Source organism: Capricornis sumatraensis, chromosome 3 (genome assembly GCF_032405125.1).
Source record: "Capricornis sumatraensis isolate serow.1 chromosome 3, serow.2, whole genome shotgun sequence".
Lineage (NCBI taxonomy): Eukaryota > Metazoa > Chordata > Mammalia > Artiodactyla > Bovidae > Capricornis > Capricornis sumatraensis.
This window is the reverse complement of record NC_091071.1, coordinates 75,075,400-75,090,394: the sequence shown is the minus strand read 5'-3', so window position 1 is coordinate 75,090,394 and position 14,995 is coordinate 75,075,400. Positions and strand designations below refer to the sequence as shown.

The 14,995-nt window shown below is 36.2% G+C and overlaps 1 protein-coding gene across 1 annotated transcript in view; it reads left to right on the top strand.

Annotated features, from left to right (window-relative positions):
- Positions 1 to 14,995, top strand: part of CSRNP3 (cysteine and serine rich nuclear protein 3) — a 76,942-nt gene that overhangs the window by 300 nt on the left and 61,647 nt on the right. The window lies entirely within an intron of this gene.

The following is a 14,995-nucleotide window of genomic DNA, read 5'->3' as shown; positions in this document are numbered from 1 at the left end:
TTTGAGGCATCAATGGATTCCTTTGTATGGTGGATTATTTGATCGTGTTAACCAACAGAGTCAATGAAAAATGACTTTTTATATTATTACTTTTCAAAGGAAATGCCCTACTCTGGCAGTAGATGGGGAAAAACATGTCTAGGCACAAAAAATGTATCCTCGTCAAAGCTGAAATGATACCCTAGGAGGAAAAAAAAGTGGGGAGGTTGTATTTGGGAGTGGAAGGTCTGGGCTCACTGAGAAAGGGCATAGCCAGCCATGATTTAAGAGATTAAAAGCAGCAAAACTCTCCCAAATGTGCAAGTGAGTGCTGTTTATACCTCTTTCTACTCATCCCTTTATTCTCTTATCCTTAAGAATAATATTTAAAGCCCACAAAATAAAAAAGGTGCATTCTTTCTCTTTTTCCACTGCACTGTAGCATCACACCTTCCTGTCAGGCAAGGTACTGTGAGGTTTGAAGGACTGACGAGAATTTCATAAGGTAATACAATAGACAGGCTAAATGAAACTGACTGTTACTAGCTAAATAATCTTGAGTTTATGTTTCCCATAGGAGGCTTTTAATATATCGTGATATGATGATAGATAACTAATTTTAGTTTTTTATTTTTCAGTTAAGTAGCTGATTTTATTAATATGTCATTACATATTGTAGAATTTATTTTGCTAATGTGACTACCGAGAAAATGAGAATTAATCATATTTTTAAGAGTTAATAGGGAGCTCAATAAAACTATTGAATATGAAACACATATACTAAAATCAGCAGCATTCCTTTAAGCAAGCAAAATTCATAGAAAATAGAATGAGAGGACATCTACAATTATTATAACAAAAATGTCATCAAATAATAAGGGACAAAGTAATTGTATGATGTAGGTTGATCTTCAGATATATTTACAAATGTCATGATAGTGTGAAATGAGCTTGTGTTTTGATTTTAAAGATGCATGTTACCTGTTTGGTCTTAATATTAACAGTGATAATAACAACAACATCATCATCTAAGATGTTTTGTGAAGATCAAAGAGCAAGTGAGATAGTACACATGAAAGAACTTTGTAAAATGTCAAGTACTGAGCACATGTTATATTAAAATTTATTCTCATAGCTCACGTTTATTGGGTACATGCTGTAATCCAATAGTTTTATATACATTATTCCTACCCTTTACAGCCATCCTGGGAGAACCACTACCTTCAGTTTACAGAGGAAATAACTGAGGCTCAAAGAGGCTAAATATCTTGCCCAAGATCACACAGGATTTAAGACTAGACTCACATATATACATGTGTGTGTATATATACATATATATATATCTCTCCATATATTTATGTGTCCCATCCCATAGTCTTCACCTTTTCTATTATCTCATTCTGCCCTTTAATTATATAATATTGGACATATCTTTATAATGCGATTTATTGTGAGTTAGAAAAGTACTTGAATTAATGAAGAGACAGATTATGCTTCTGGATATAAAGGTAAATCTATTAAATATTTCCACATTAATTTGTGGATATAAAAGTATAATCTTTATAAAACGCTCAACTAGACTTTCTTCAGTTCAGTTCAGTTCAGTTCAGTCACTCAGTCGTGTCCCACTCTTTGCAACCCTATGAATCGCAGCACGCCAGGCCTCCCTGTCCATCACCAACTCCCGGAGCTCACTGAGACTCACGTCCATCGAGTCAGTGATGCCATCCAGCCATCTCATGCTTGGTCGTCCCCTTCTCCTCCTGGCCCCAATCCCTCCCAGCATCAGAGTCTTTTCCAATGAGTCAACTCTTCGTATAAGGTGGCCAAAGTACTGGAGTTTCAGCTTTAGCATCATTCCTTCTGAAGAACAGCCAGGGCTGATCTCCTTCAGAATGGACTGGTTGGATCTCCTTGCAGTCCAAGGGACTCTCAAGAGTCTTCTCCAACACCACAGTTCAAAAGCATCAATTCTTTGGTGCTCAGCCTTCTTCACAGTCCAACTCTCACATCCATACATGACCACTGGAAAAACCATACCCTTGACTAGATGGACCTTAGTCGGCAAAGTAATGTCTCTGCTTTTGAATATGCTTAAAGGTGATGGAATAATGAAAATCTATTTGGAAAAATAAGCTAATGAGAATAAAGGGATATTTTTAAAAAGAAGCCATAAATCTTGAAAAGCTACTCCAGATATTAAATAATCATAGAAAATTATATAGTTTAACATTTTTGGTACTGTATTAAATCTAGGAAAATAGAGAAAATCTCAGCGTAGTATAGATAAGAATTATATATTATATATATACATATAGGAATATGTATATATTGTGTATATATATGTATACATTATATACATATATGAATAGAGCATTGTAAAGCAATGTGAGAGGGAGGAAGTATTTAATAAATGATTTTGGTATTAGAGTTTGAAATAGAAAAATTCAGAAACATATCTCACAACATATACCAAAATACATTTCAGATGGAGTAAGTAGACAAAGATTTTTAAAATACATACCATGGGGGAAATTACATATTTGCTAAATGTTTGGTAGGATTTTTATCTGAACTTTGTAGTAATATAAAAAAGTCACATTGCAAAATACTTAAAATATTTAATAATAGAAAAGTATTAAACATACCTGACCCCCCCAAAAGCCCAAAGTAAAATAATCTATATTGGAAAGTAATTTGCAGTTAATATGGCAAAGCATTATTATCTAATGGCATACAAAAATACACATGTAAATTTTTCATATAAATTAAGATACATACCTTCAAAGATAATCAACATGATAGCAAATATAATTAGCAAATATTTTGAAGCATTACAGTAGTAATAACAGAGAGTAAAGTAATACTAGTGAGACTTCATTGTATGAAATCGTGGAAATTTCATCTCCATGAAATTAGTGTTCTTCTCTCCAATAAAAAATGGTAGTACAGTACTTAAGTGCTGGTGACGATCGTGGTACAAATTGTATGTACATCCATATTGCTATTGATGGCAATGAAATTTATAAAGCACTTTGGAAATATAAGAGCCATAATGATATTCATCTCTATACATCTGTACTTCAGATAATTTGTCTAAAGGGGAAAACATCAAAAACACAGGGAAAATGCATAATTGAAAATGTTGATGGTTGGGGGCAATGCCAAAAAATAGGGATTAGGGCAGGGAAGAGGAAGGTCATGTGTCTAAGAGTGGGGAAATGATTCATTAAGTTTATGGTAGCTGATACAGTTAATGTATTTTCATGATAATTATGAAGACATGGGGCTTCCCAGGTGGTGCTAATGGTAAAGAATCTGCCTGCATGCAGGAGATGCAGTTTCTACCCCTGGGTCAGGAAGATCCCCTGGAGCAGGGTACAGGCAACCCACTCCAGTATTCTTGCCTGGAGAGTCTGATGGACAGAGGAGCCTGGCTGGCTACAGTCCACAGGGTCGCAAAAAATCGGACATGACTGAAGCGACTTAGCACAGCACAGCATGAAGACATGAGGTAGTGTTAAGAAAAGGAGAACACACAATTTTACCTACACTGTCAGGGAAGGTCTTTGTATCATAAGTTACTCTAAAAACTGAAAGCAATTTGGTTTTTTGAAGTATTTGAATGATAGATTAATTTCATATTTGCTAATTTTTATTTCAGTTAATATTTATATATCTCACAAAAAGTGTTTTACATTTAAACTAAAATAACTGTAGTTTAGATTGTGTTTATGTAAGCAAATGGCATGATTGCTAAACCATGCAATGCTTCAGTTAGCTAGTAAAGACTTTTTATGAGTTATGTCCAACAGATGTTATTTTTCCTGTTGAATAAAATAGACATATTTTGTGATGCCCAAGAAGTTACTGAAATTTTCAACTCATCATTTATTGTCAGTGGTAGTTGGCAATGGTTAGTTTTCAAACTTGATAATTTAACTTTGTATTAAATGAAATCTGGCAGAGATTTTTCATGATTTTTAAAGACAGTTAAATGATTGATTTAATAAAAAGTGCCCTTTTGATTTAATAGTCTCTTTAGTTCACCATATTAACATTATGAGGAAGGAGAAAAAGTGGGAAGAAAAAAGGCAAAACATCAAAAAACAAAAATTCTCCCTAGAATATTAATATTTGCTGTATAAAAGATCTGAACATGTTAACCCATGTAAGAGTAGCTAAAAAGATTTCTTGTTTCTTGAAATGTATTCCAAATCATTTGCTAGCCCCAAAGAGAGGCATAAATTTTTGTAAAATGTTTTATTTATTTTTTTTCAGCTAGATTAAATTATGTACTGATCTGAAGTCATTTTTAGAAATATGTATTATTATTGATGAATCCTATTTTTTAAATATATTTTTATACTTTCAAAATACAAGTAATTACTGTAAAGAAGGATTTTTGATTCCTATCAAATTTATGTGGTATTAGGAAACCAAATTTAGCTTCACACAGATCTTTTAAGATACGGTTATTTGAATCTCACTCATTGTGAGCTCGTCTTTCAAATTTAAAATGTCAGGTACACCCAGTGCTTTATAAGCACTAACATATTGTGTAACATAACATTTTGTTATCATTACAAATACAGGAATTGATACAAATCAGGTGGTACGAGTCAGCATCTATGGTAGTAGAAGATTCCATGCTATTCCATGCTTTCTGTAAGTGTATTCAGTTTGTAGCACATCACATTATGATATCAAAAGCTTAGAAATGTAAATCAGTAAAGACATTATGCCTTTTTCCTTGGACTTCCGAGTTTTGCTAGGCAACTAGCATACTCGCCAGCGATCAACCAAGGTCATACCTTGTACTTCCCTTGAGATAGAAGCAGCTGGATTCTGTATTGCTGTGGAACGCTTTGTTTCATCAAATCCCTGTGGCTCTATAGCTAGTCAGCTATACTTGAGCTCTGTCACAAGGAGAGCTACGGAGAAGCTGGTATGATTTTTTTCCTACCCTCTCAAGATTCTTGGCACTTCATACAAGTAATGAGAAGCTGTTCGATGAAGCATCCTCTCCCAAGGAACACGTATTTTTCCTGAAACATAGTGTTTCCACAAATAAACATATAGTATTTAGGAAGTGGAAATATAAAAAGGCAAAATGATAGGTATTCTAAATTGCATGTGAAATCTGATAGTGGATGTCTTATATAGGATAAGAGTTTCTAATGTATACTTCCACATTCTTGAGCTCATTGGATAGCCTAAAATCATTGTTTGATTAGGAGCCATTATTGTACCCATTTTATACAAGTAGAAGTTAACATTCAGAGACATATTATTGATTTATGCAGTGGCTGAGATTATAATCTGTGTTTGTCTCCCGCCCTCCCTCTCTCCTTCCTTACTTCCCTCGGTTTTCTCTCTGAATACACAGGGCGTGAATACGCTGCCACGTGCAGCCAAGTCACCATTTCCCTCCAACGTCATTTCCCTCCCACCGACTGCACATTGTATAGTGGGATTAGAGATAAAAAAATCAATGGAAATCAGATCTTAACGTGAAACTTTGTGGTGGAAGTATGACCAAAACATATCTATTCTCTTTACCAAGCGGTTAAAATGCATTGAACATTTAGATTCGGTTTTGACAGATACCGTGTATCTTATGTTCGGTCTCTGTGGTAGGTGCTTTTAGACATGTCAAAATGATAGACTACATGCAGTAAATACAGCTCAGATTACAGCGACAGGTCATGTCTACTCAGCATTGTGATAATAACTTAAGAACTTACTATAGCAAAAACAAACATAGCAATCAATCCCTGAATCAATGATTTTTCAAACAATGGAGGCCTGTTAAGGCAGAAAGTGAACATCGAAGTTTTAGGGAAGTCTTTGAGCAGGAGTTAGCACCATGTGACCCTCAAAAGCTTCTTTCTACCTTGTGATAATATGGTTCTAAGAACAAGGATCAAAATTGGTCTTAAGTTAGAGCAGAAACCAAGTAGGAAAAAATAAGCAACATAGGTCAAGGAACCTCTGATAAGCTGTTAAATTAAGACCTTCCCAGACTCTGACTCCCTTCATCTCCTTGTGCTAGAAAAGGACCAGTTAGCCTGGCATTGTGAGATCAGATCTAGAACCAGTTGCAGATTTACATAGTAGGTCATGTCCCTGTCTGGACACTAGCCATGGACCAGTTAAGTCATTAAGTGTTTAGTTTAGTGGAAATATGGGATTTAAGTAGTTTGAGTGAAAGAAATAGATACAAGTTAGTGGTCTGTTTGGAAAATATTTAATACTCACTAGAATATGAATATATTATAAAAGCCATTGACTGATAGACAGTAGAATTATTTTCATATTATTTTGCCTGAGAAATCTGGGAAATCCAGTGCAATGAATCAGAAATAGTTAACCATTGCTGCCTCCTCTGACTTTGCTTTCCCCATCCCTCAGGCTGAAAGTTCTCTGCTTCACAATCTCTGACTATGAAGTTCTGTACCTGCTACAAGGCTCATATCAAATGTTTTTTTCTCTATGAAAACTTTACCAAGTCTCTTATTCTACTCATCCTCTTTGCCTGAATCTCCTGGTATTTCACAACATTCAAACACTTTGGCAATGGTTTTCTATCTTCTTTCCAGCCCAGTATTTCCCACCAAACCATGATGTGAATAGCCATGTGATAGCTCACGGAACCATTAGCCTCTTGTTTCCTTGACCACCTCTATTCTGGAGTCTTCTATTCCATTCATATCATTTAGCTCCACTCCTCAATAGCTGCTTGTGTCCACAGCTTTACCCATGATAGTTTGACAAACCAGAACAGCTCTGTCGTTGAAATATCAAATCTCAGTGCTCTAAACTCAGACCATACCCCTTCTCCTTCCACTCCATTTCTCCCTCTACCTGTATTTTTATCTCATACTCTTTTTTTCCCCAACATGTGGGTGCATGCTACGTCGTTTCAGTCATGTCTAACCCTTTGTGACCCCCATGGACTATAGCCCACCAGGCTTCTCTGTCTCTGGGATTCTACAGGCAAGAATACTGGTATGGGTTGCCATGCTCTTCTCCAGGTGATCTTCCTGACCCAGGGATCGAACTCACATCTCTTATGTCTCCTGCATTGGCAGGTGAACTCTTTACCACTAGCACCAGCTGGGAAGCCCTTTCCCCAACATAATACCGACTTACTGTCTTTGCATATCTTTTCACAGCACCCTTTATATTCACTCTATTGTTTTGGCTTTTCTTGCGGAGAGTGTGATGAGGCCTGGACTCTTAACCATTTTCCTCCCATATCCTTTACTCCATATTTCCTTTTTATTCAGAACAGCTGAACACTTTAAGAAGTTTTGGAGAAAATGATGAAACTGGGTGTTTTCAACTTGGCTGCCCATTATTGCAACATGGCCTCCTCCTAAGGTGCCTAGGGTTGTTTTCTCTTCCATCTCAAAGCACAGAGTACTTACCAGACTCATCAAGTCCCTCCAGCTCTGACCTCACATTGAACAGATTACCTTGCCTTCTCATCATCACAAACCCTACTTTCCTCTTTTCCTATTCTGCATGTCCTTCTTTCTGTCTTTAAGCAGGGCATTCAAAATGAGTTTCAAAGGAATGAGTGTAAGCTCAGCAAAGGCAGGAGCTAGATCTTTGTATGTCTCGTATCTAGTAACTCCTCTTAATCAGTATTTGTGTAAGTGGATGAATGAACACTTATTAAGTACTTACTGTTTGCCATAGCACTAGTACTAGGAGCTGGAAATAAAAAAGTAAAGGAGACACCATCCAGTTATGTGGAAACTTATAGTCTAATAGCTCTTCAGCCCTTGTCTAAATTACTGTAATCTGTTTTGCGCCATTGTTATTTGTGTGTATACCTTATCTTTTTGGAGATGTATAGAGCTTAAGCATATAGTCTCAGCACTAAGACTGTTGCTGGTTCAATTGCTAATAAATACTTGATAAATAGCACTTAGCTCTATAAAGAGTTTTCTTTTTTAGTACAAATAAATCACATAAAGAAAAAAAGATGCATTTGTTGTAGGACTTCATAATTACATGGACATTAGTGGAAATAAATACCAATTTTCAGGCTAACTCTGTAATTTATGAGTTGGATGGGTGTTGTTGTGATATATCAGGATCCTGATTTATCGGTTATTATATTTGAATATGTGTAATGGTGAATTGGGTTTCAAATAGGTTCCCACTGTAATTATGTATTCCCAGCATGTACATGCACCTTTCTGGTTTCATTTGCTTGTATCCAGCTTTCCCAGGCAGAAACATCACTATTTAATTGGATGCTGTGCAGCTATTTAGGCAGTAGCAATATAACACACTTGAGAGAATCCACGATGTTTTCACCTTCACCATTCTTTGAAACAGCTAGGGAAAAAAAGGTATTACCAACTCATACCACTAACATTATATAAGTGCAGTTCATTTAGTGTTATTTGGTTTGGTTTAAATTTAGAATCAGGACCTCACATGTAGCCTTAATAAATGATGACTTACTATATTGAGCTGTTTATTTCAGCCCTAAGATTTTTTTAAAAAAAATTCTGTTTTGGTCTTACTGTCTTTCCCCTAGAGTCACATGTTATATAATAGGTCTCAGATCTGTCCACCGATCCCCATATGTGTTGTACTCCCAGTACATATGACTTGCATCTCTCCTCTGGACTGCTGCAGGAGCCTGCCAGCTGCTCTGAGCTTCCTTTCTTGTAGGAAAATCAGCCTCTTCTTTATGCAGGAGTGTTTTGGATCGCATCTCTTTCCTGTTTGAGTCCTTTAGTTGCTTTCAGTTGTATTCATTACCTAAGCCTCCAAAAATCAATGACTGAGACTTTGCTGTCGTTTCCAACTCCACTCCTGCCTTCCCTCCATCTCCAAACTCCAGCCATACTGATCTTGACTCAGTTACTTGAATGTAACAACATTTCTTGCTCTAAGATCCTTCTTGGAAGAGTCTTCCAATAACTGACTCTTGACATTTGAGGTTCCAGCTTGAATATCTGCTCTTTGAGGTAGCTGTCTCTGATCCCCCATCCAGAGCATGCTGATCCAAAGTCTTCATCTGTTAGTGATATATATGCAAGTTTTTATAGGAAAAATGATACTATCTTGGAGTTGCTTTCCAATAACCCAGCAAAAAAAAAAAAAGGAAAAAAAAAGAGCAGATGAAATGAGATTTAAAAGTATGCTACTCTCTTATATTTTTATTTAATTAAAATTTTACATAATACATTAAAATATGTAGGTACCATTTATCCTAAAATTTCTGTGAAAGGTCTAGGGCTTAAAAAATGACCCAGTAAAATTTTTAAAAAGAATAAGGAAAGGGGAGGATGTGCTTACCCTAACATATCTCAGTACTGAAAATGTTATAGTAGTTAAAAACATGGGACTGCATGTGGAACAAATGGAGAGCTTAGAAACAGAGCCACATTTAAATGGCAACTTAGTTTACATCAGAGGAGACATTGCAAATGAGATGGAAAAGCAAAGACTGTTCTAGTGAATATTCTTTGAACAACTAGCCAGTCACATTGAAAAATATAAAATTAGATACCTGCCTCATACAATATATGAAAATAAATTCCCAATGAACTAAATCAGTTCAGTAATGAGCAAAATACCTAAATGTAAAAAAAAATCAAATACTATAAAACTTGTAGAAAAATGTAGAATATCTTTATGTCAGGTATGATGCAAGTAACACAAAACATAAGAAAATATGATATATTTGCATATATTAAGCTTGTTTATATGACCAAATATGCCATTAAAAAGGTGAAACAATGGGCACAGACAGGAAAAAAAAATTTGTAATTCAGTAACTGACAAGGAATTACTATTTCAATATGAAAGGAACTCTTCTAAAAATAAAAGCCAATCCAATAAAAAATAGACACAGAATATAAATATATAATATACAGAAAAACGCTAATACAATTATGAATAGATGTTCAATTTTGTGGTTAGTAATTAGGGAAATTAAAGTTGAAAGAAGACACTGTTTCACACATGACATACTATCAACATGGCAAAATTTTAAAGTTTGACAGTATAATTTATTGACAAGCATATACTGAGGCAGGAGCTCTCATTCTCATAATGTACTCTAAGTGCCAGATGCACTGTGAGTGTGGCATCTAGGAAACCTGGTAGTAAAAAGTTAACCGTCAATATGGGGCTTCCCAGGTGGCTCAGTGGTAAAGAACCTGCCTGCTGGGGCAAGAGACACGAGCAAGGCAGGTTCAAGTCCAGGTTTGGAAAAACCCCTGGAGAAGGAAATGGCACCTACTCCAGTATTCTTGCCTGGAGAAACCCATGGACAGAAGAGCCTGGTGGGCTATAGTCCATGGGGTTGCAAAGAGTTGGACACAACTGAGCAGGTACGCATGCATGCGTGCGCCCATCAGTATAGGGTTGGATAAGCTGTGCTTTGTTCATATAATGACAAAATAGGTAATAGACTGAACTAAATAGTCAGATTTATGTATATATACACTGTTCAGTGAAAATTACAAGTTGCAAGACAGTACTTACATCATTAAAACACACAGAAAAACAATCTATTTTATGAAACAAAAAATATTCATAGGAAGGGATGATAAAAAAGGATATGAAAATTGGTACCTCGAAAAAGGAAGGATCTAAGAATGGATGGTGGATGCTTTAACTGTACTTTTTCATTTTCATTTATATTTCAAAAGGAGGAATCTAAAGTTAATATGCTAAATACTAATATCCATTAAATGTAGGTAATAAGTACATGTTACATCTGTAACTTTGAAATATTTTACAATTTTTGACAAGTTTTATGTATCTTTCACTTGGGATAAAAATCTGTGAATAACCCACTGTCCACATCCCCATTATTTTCTTTCTCTGCACCTTTTTACCCTTTCATAGGACATACCCCAATTTGCGACTATTTTATATTTGTTTACTATTGCATATGTATTTTGTTTACCATTGTATTCTGAATAAGGAAAAACAGTAGAGCCTGCAGCCCACTAGAAACTTTCAGGCCAAATTTGGTTGTTAGTTCCTAGTTAGTTCTTAGTTCAGTCTCTCAGTCGTGTCCGACTCTTTGCGACCCCATGAATCGCAGCACGCCAGGCCTCCCTGTCCATCACCAACTCCCGGAGTTCACTCAGACTCACGTCCATCGAGTCCGTGATGCCATCCAACCATCTCATCCTCTGTCGTCCCCTGCTTCTCCTGTCCCCAATCCCTCCCAGCATCAGGGTCTTTTCCAATGAGTCAGCTCTTCGCATGAGGTGGCCAAAGTACTGGAGTTTCAGTTTTAGCATCAGTCCTTCCAGTGAACACCCAGGACTGATCTCCTTTAGGATGAACTGGTTGGACCTCCTTGCAGTCCAAGGGACTCTCAAGAGTCTTCTCCAGCACCACAGTTCAAAAGCATCAATTCTTCGGCGCTCAGCTTTCTTCAGAGTCTAACTCTCACAACCATACATGACCACTGGAAAAACCATAGCTTTGACTAGACGAACCTTAGTCGGCAAAGTAATGTCTCTGCTTTTCAATATGCTATCTAGGTTGGTCATAACTTTCCTTCCAAGGAGTAAGCGTCTTTTAATTTCATGGCTGCAGTCACCATCTGCGGTGATTTTGGAGCCCCCCCAAAATAAAGTCTGACACTGTTTCCACTGTTTCCCCATCTGTTTCCCATGGAGTGATGGGACCGGATGCCATGATCTTCTTTTTCTGAATGTTGAGCTTTAAGCCAACTTTTTCACTCTCCTCTTTCATGTTCATCAAGAGGCTTTTTAGTTCCTCTTCACTTTTTTCCATAAGGGTGGTGTCATCTGCATATCTGAGATTATTGATATTTCTCCTGGCAATCTTGATTCCAGCTTGTGCTTCTTCATTAGGTAGAACTAAATTTAATGTATTCATTTAGTGCCTTTCTCTTGTCCACAATGATAGCCAAGTGATGTTATCAAATTTTTTTTCCTGAAACCTCATACCTTCATTGCCTTGGTCCTAAAATGTAGGGAGCCATCTCTTTCCCAGGTGTTATGTTCCAAGCTGCACAGTGATAGCTGGAAAAATATTCATCAAAATTCACTTCTTGTACTTATAAAATACACTATACACTGTTATACTTTATATACAGTGAGTCCTACATAACCTTTATGTTTCCTTTATGGTGTTAAAAAGGAATATTGTTTCTTTATTTGATTATCAGTGAATAGCTGCTTGTGTTTCAGAGCTATTGTGAAAGACAAATATTTAGGTTTGCTATGATTTTGCTTTCCTGATTGCACCAGTTGAATTTGTGAGAAAGAGACTCTACTGCAAATTCCTTCAGTTCGTTGTAATTGAAAAAGTCACAACTGAGGAGCCAGAAGATCCTCAGTCTAGTTTTAGTTCTGTTAGAAGTAGCTCTAACCATGATTATATCGATTATTTGAAAAAAAACTATGAAAGAGATTGATTTTCAAGGTATTTTAAATTGTGTAAGATTCAGGTAATCGTTTTTCCCTCCAAATATAATACGCCTCTGACGGTCTTTTAGCTTGAGTTAGTTTCGTGCTTGAGGACATCTTAGTGTTTTCAGTGTTTATGTTTGTATACCATTAATGTAGCTATATACAAGTCCAATAGAATATTCCATCTGGCACTTTTAGTTTATAGATTGCACCAGAAAAAAAACACAAACAGAATTATGAAACGTGAATTATTTTAATTGATGACATTTTAGGATGTCTTGATTAAATAGATTATGCACTCAAAGTATAGTACGTTATTGTTCTTGTTTAGTTGCTTAGTCGTGTCTGACTCTTTGCAATCCCATGGACTATAGCTTGCCAGGCTCCTCTGTCCATGGGATTTCCCAGACAAAAATACTGGAGTAGTTTGCCGTTTCCTACTCCAGGAGCTCTTTCCTGACCCAGGGACAGAACCTGCATCTCTTGCATTGGCAGGATTCTTAACCACTGTGCCACCTGGGAAACCCATAGTACATTAGAACTGTAAAAAATGACAGTTTAATGAGGATGGAGTAAAAATAAGCGATGATGGTTGGAATAAGGAGTTAATGTATGTTGTCCTATTGACAGTGAAATGTTAGAAAATAAATAGAATATTCATGTACTTATAGTTTTAAAAAATTATCTTCAATGCTGTCTTCATCTGAAATGTATAAGTGAACATTCTGGAACATCTCATTACCACAAAGGAGTATGCTAACTAAAAATTTCTAAAGAAAGCCACAAAAGAATGAAGAATTGGAAGGGATGATTTGTCTGGAATATGTTTAAAATACAAAATACATAGTCATTTGATGTCATGGAATGTTATTTATAAAACTAAATATCTACATTTGTCTCATTTATGTGCTAATTGTATTTTTAAATTGGTAAGGTCAACCCTACTTGTCAACACAATGTGCAGACGTTTGGGGAGTATATTTTAAGAGGCTTTTCTGTCCTAAAATATCTTCTACCACATGACTGAAATTCCCACCATTAATATAATCACTTTGGGATGATTCCTTTGGAATGACTATTAAAATCCACAATAAGTGGCCTTCTAGTCTATCTATTAGTTAAAAATATAATGTCTAGACTCAAATTGCCTATATTCTCTTCAAAGATCGTCTGCTCAGTAGCAAGTCATGTAGTAGCCTAACGTTTGGTTTTCTCATCCATCCGTGCATGCATGCTCCGTCTCCGTCATGTCTGACTCTTTGAGACCCCATGGACTGCAGTTTGCCAGGTTCCTCTGTTCATGGGATTCTCTGGGCAGGAATACTAGAGTAGTATTTCATTCTCCAAAGGGATCTATCTTTCTGACCCAGGGATCGAATCTGCATCTCCCGTGTCTCCTGTATTAGCAGGCACTTTCTTTACCCCTGAGCCACTGGGAAGCCATCCTCATCTATAAATACTGGTAAAAAATGTATCTGCATTGGAAGTTTGATGGTGGCTTACATGAATACAGGCAAAATGCTTTCATTGTACTTGATTTATATTAAGTGCCCAGGAAGTGTTAGCTATTATCATAATGATGGCTCTAATGAGAGACAACACAAATTTTATTAATACTTATTCTGGAAAACTACATGAGCAGAACATAGTTTTCAAGAGGAAGGAGACATATGACAGTTGTGTTTTTGGTAGCGTGGGATAGAAGTCTGAAAAAAAATCTAGATCAGAGATGCAAATCCAAGTAAATCTTCAGATGCAGGCAAGTCGTAGGTCTGTGAGAAAGGAGCCAAGTGTATGACGTGAAGGAATGGTGGATCTAGAGTATACCTCCTCAGAAGACCTTAGATTTAATGGTGACAATAGTAACAGCAAATCTATTCCAGTGAAATTCTTCTTGAGGCCGTGTTCAGTTTACTCACTACCTGTTTGATACTCATGATATAGGCAGGGGAACAATGTTTAGGGAACATCATGAGATTCAATGCAACAGATACGGAAGTAAGAATTTCCAGAGTTTACTCTCCATTCTTACAGCAGTAATAACTGGCATTTATTGGGCTTTTATTAAACATCTGTACTGGGGGCTGCACTTACATTTTACACGTGTTATTTTACTTACTTGGCATAACCTATTAAGTATATGATGCTGATTTTAAGTAGTTGCCCAAAATCACAAAGCTAATATGTAATGGGGCCCGCTTTTGTTCTTTATGTCAGCGTGACTCTGGATCCTGTACTTTGTATTATTAGATCATATTGTTTCCCATAATTATTGTTGAAAACAGCATTGACAATCTTTCTCATTCTAGCATCACTTCTCAGACTTCTGAAAACATTTCCTAACTGTCCTCATCCAATTCAGAAAATATACAGTCTACTGATAATTAATCAAATAGCACATAGATTCCATTTAAAATGAGAGGCACTAATTTGACACTCATTACATGGATTGGGTTCAAAGTAAATAAGGTGTATTGGCTTATTTTCTTTGTATTTAAAATGCAGGACAGATAATCAGAGTTTTGTCCTCTCACATTTTTTGAAGGTGAACCCCTTAATTTTTTTTCTGAGTTGTATTTTCT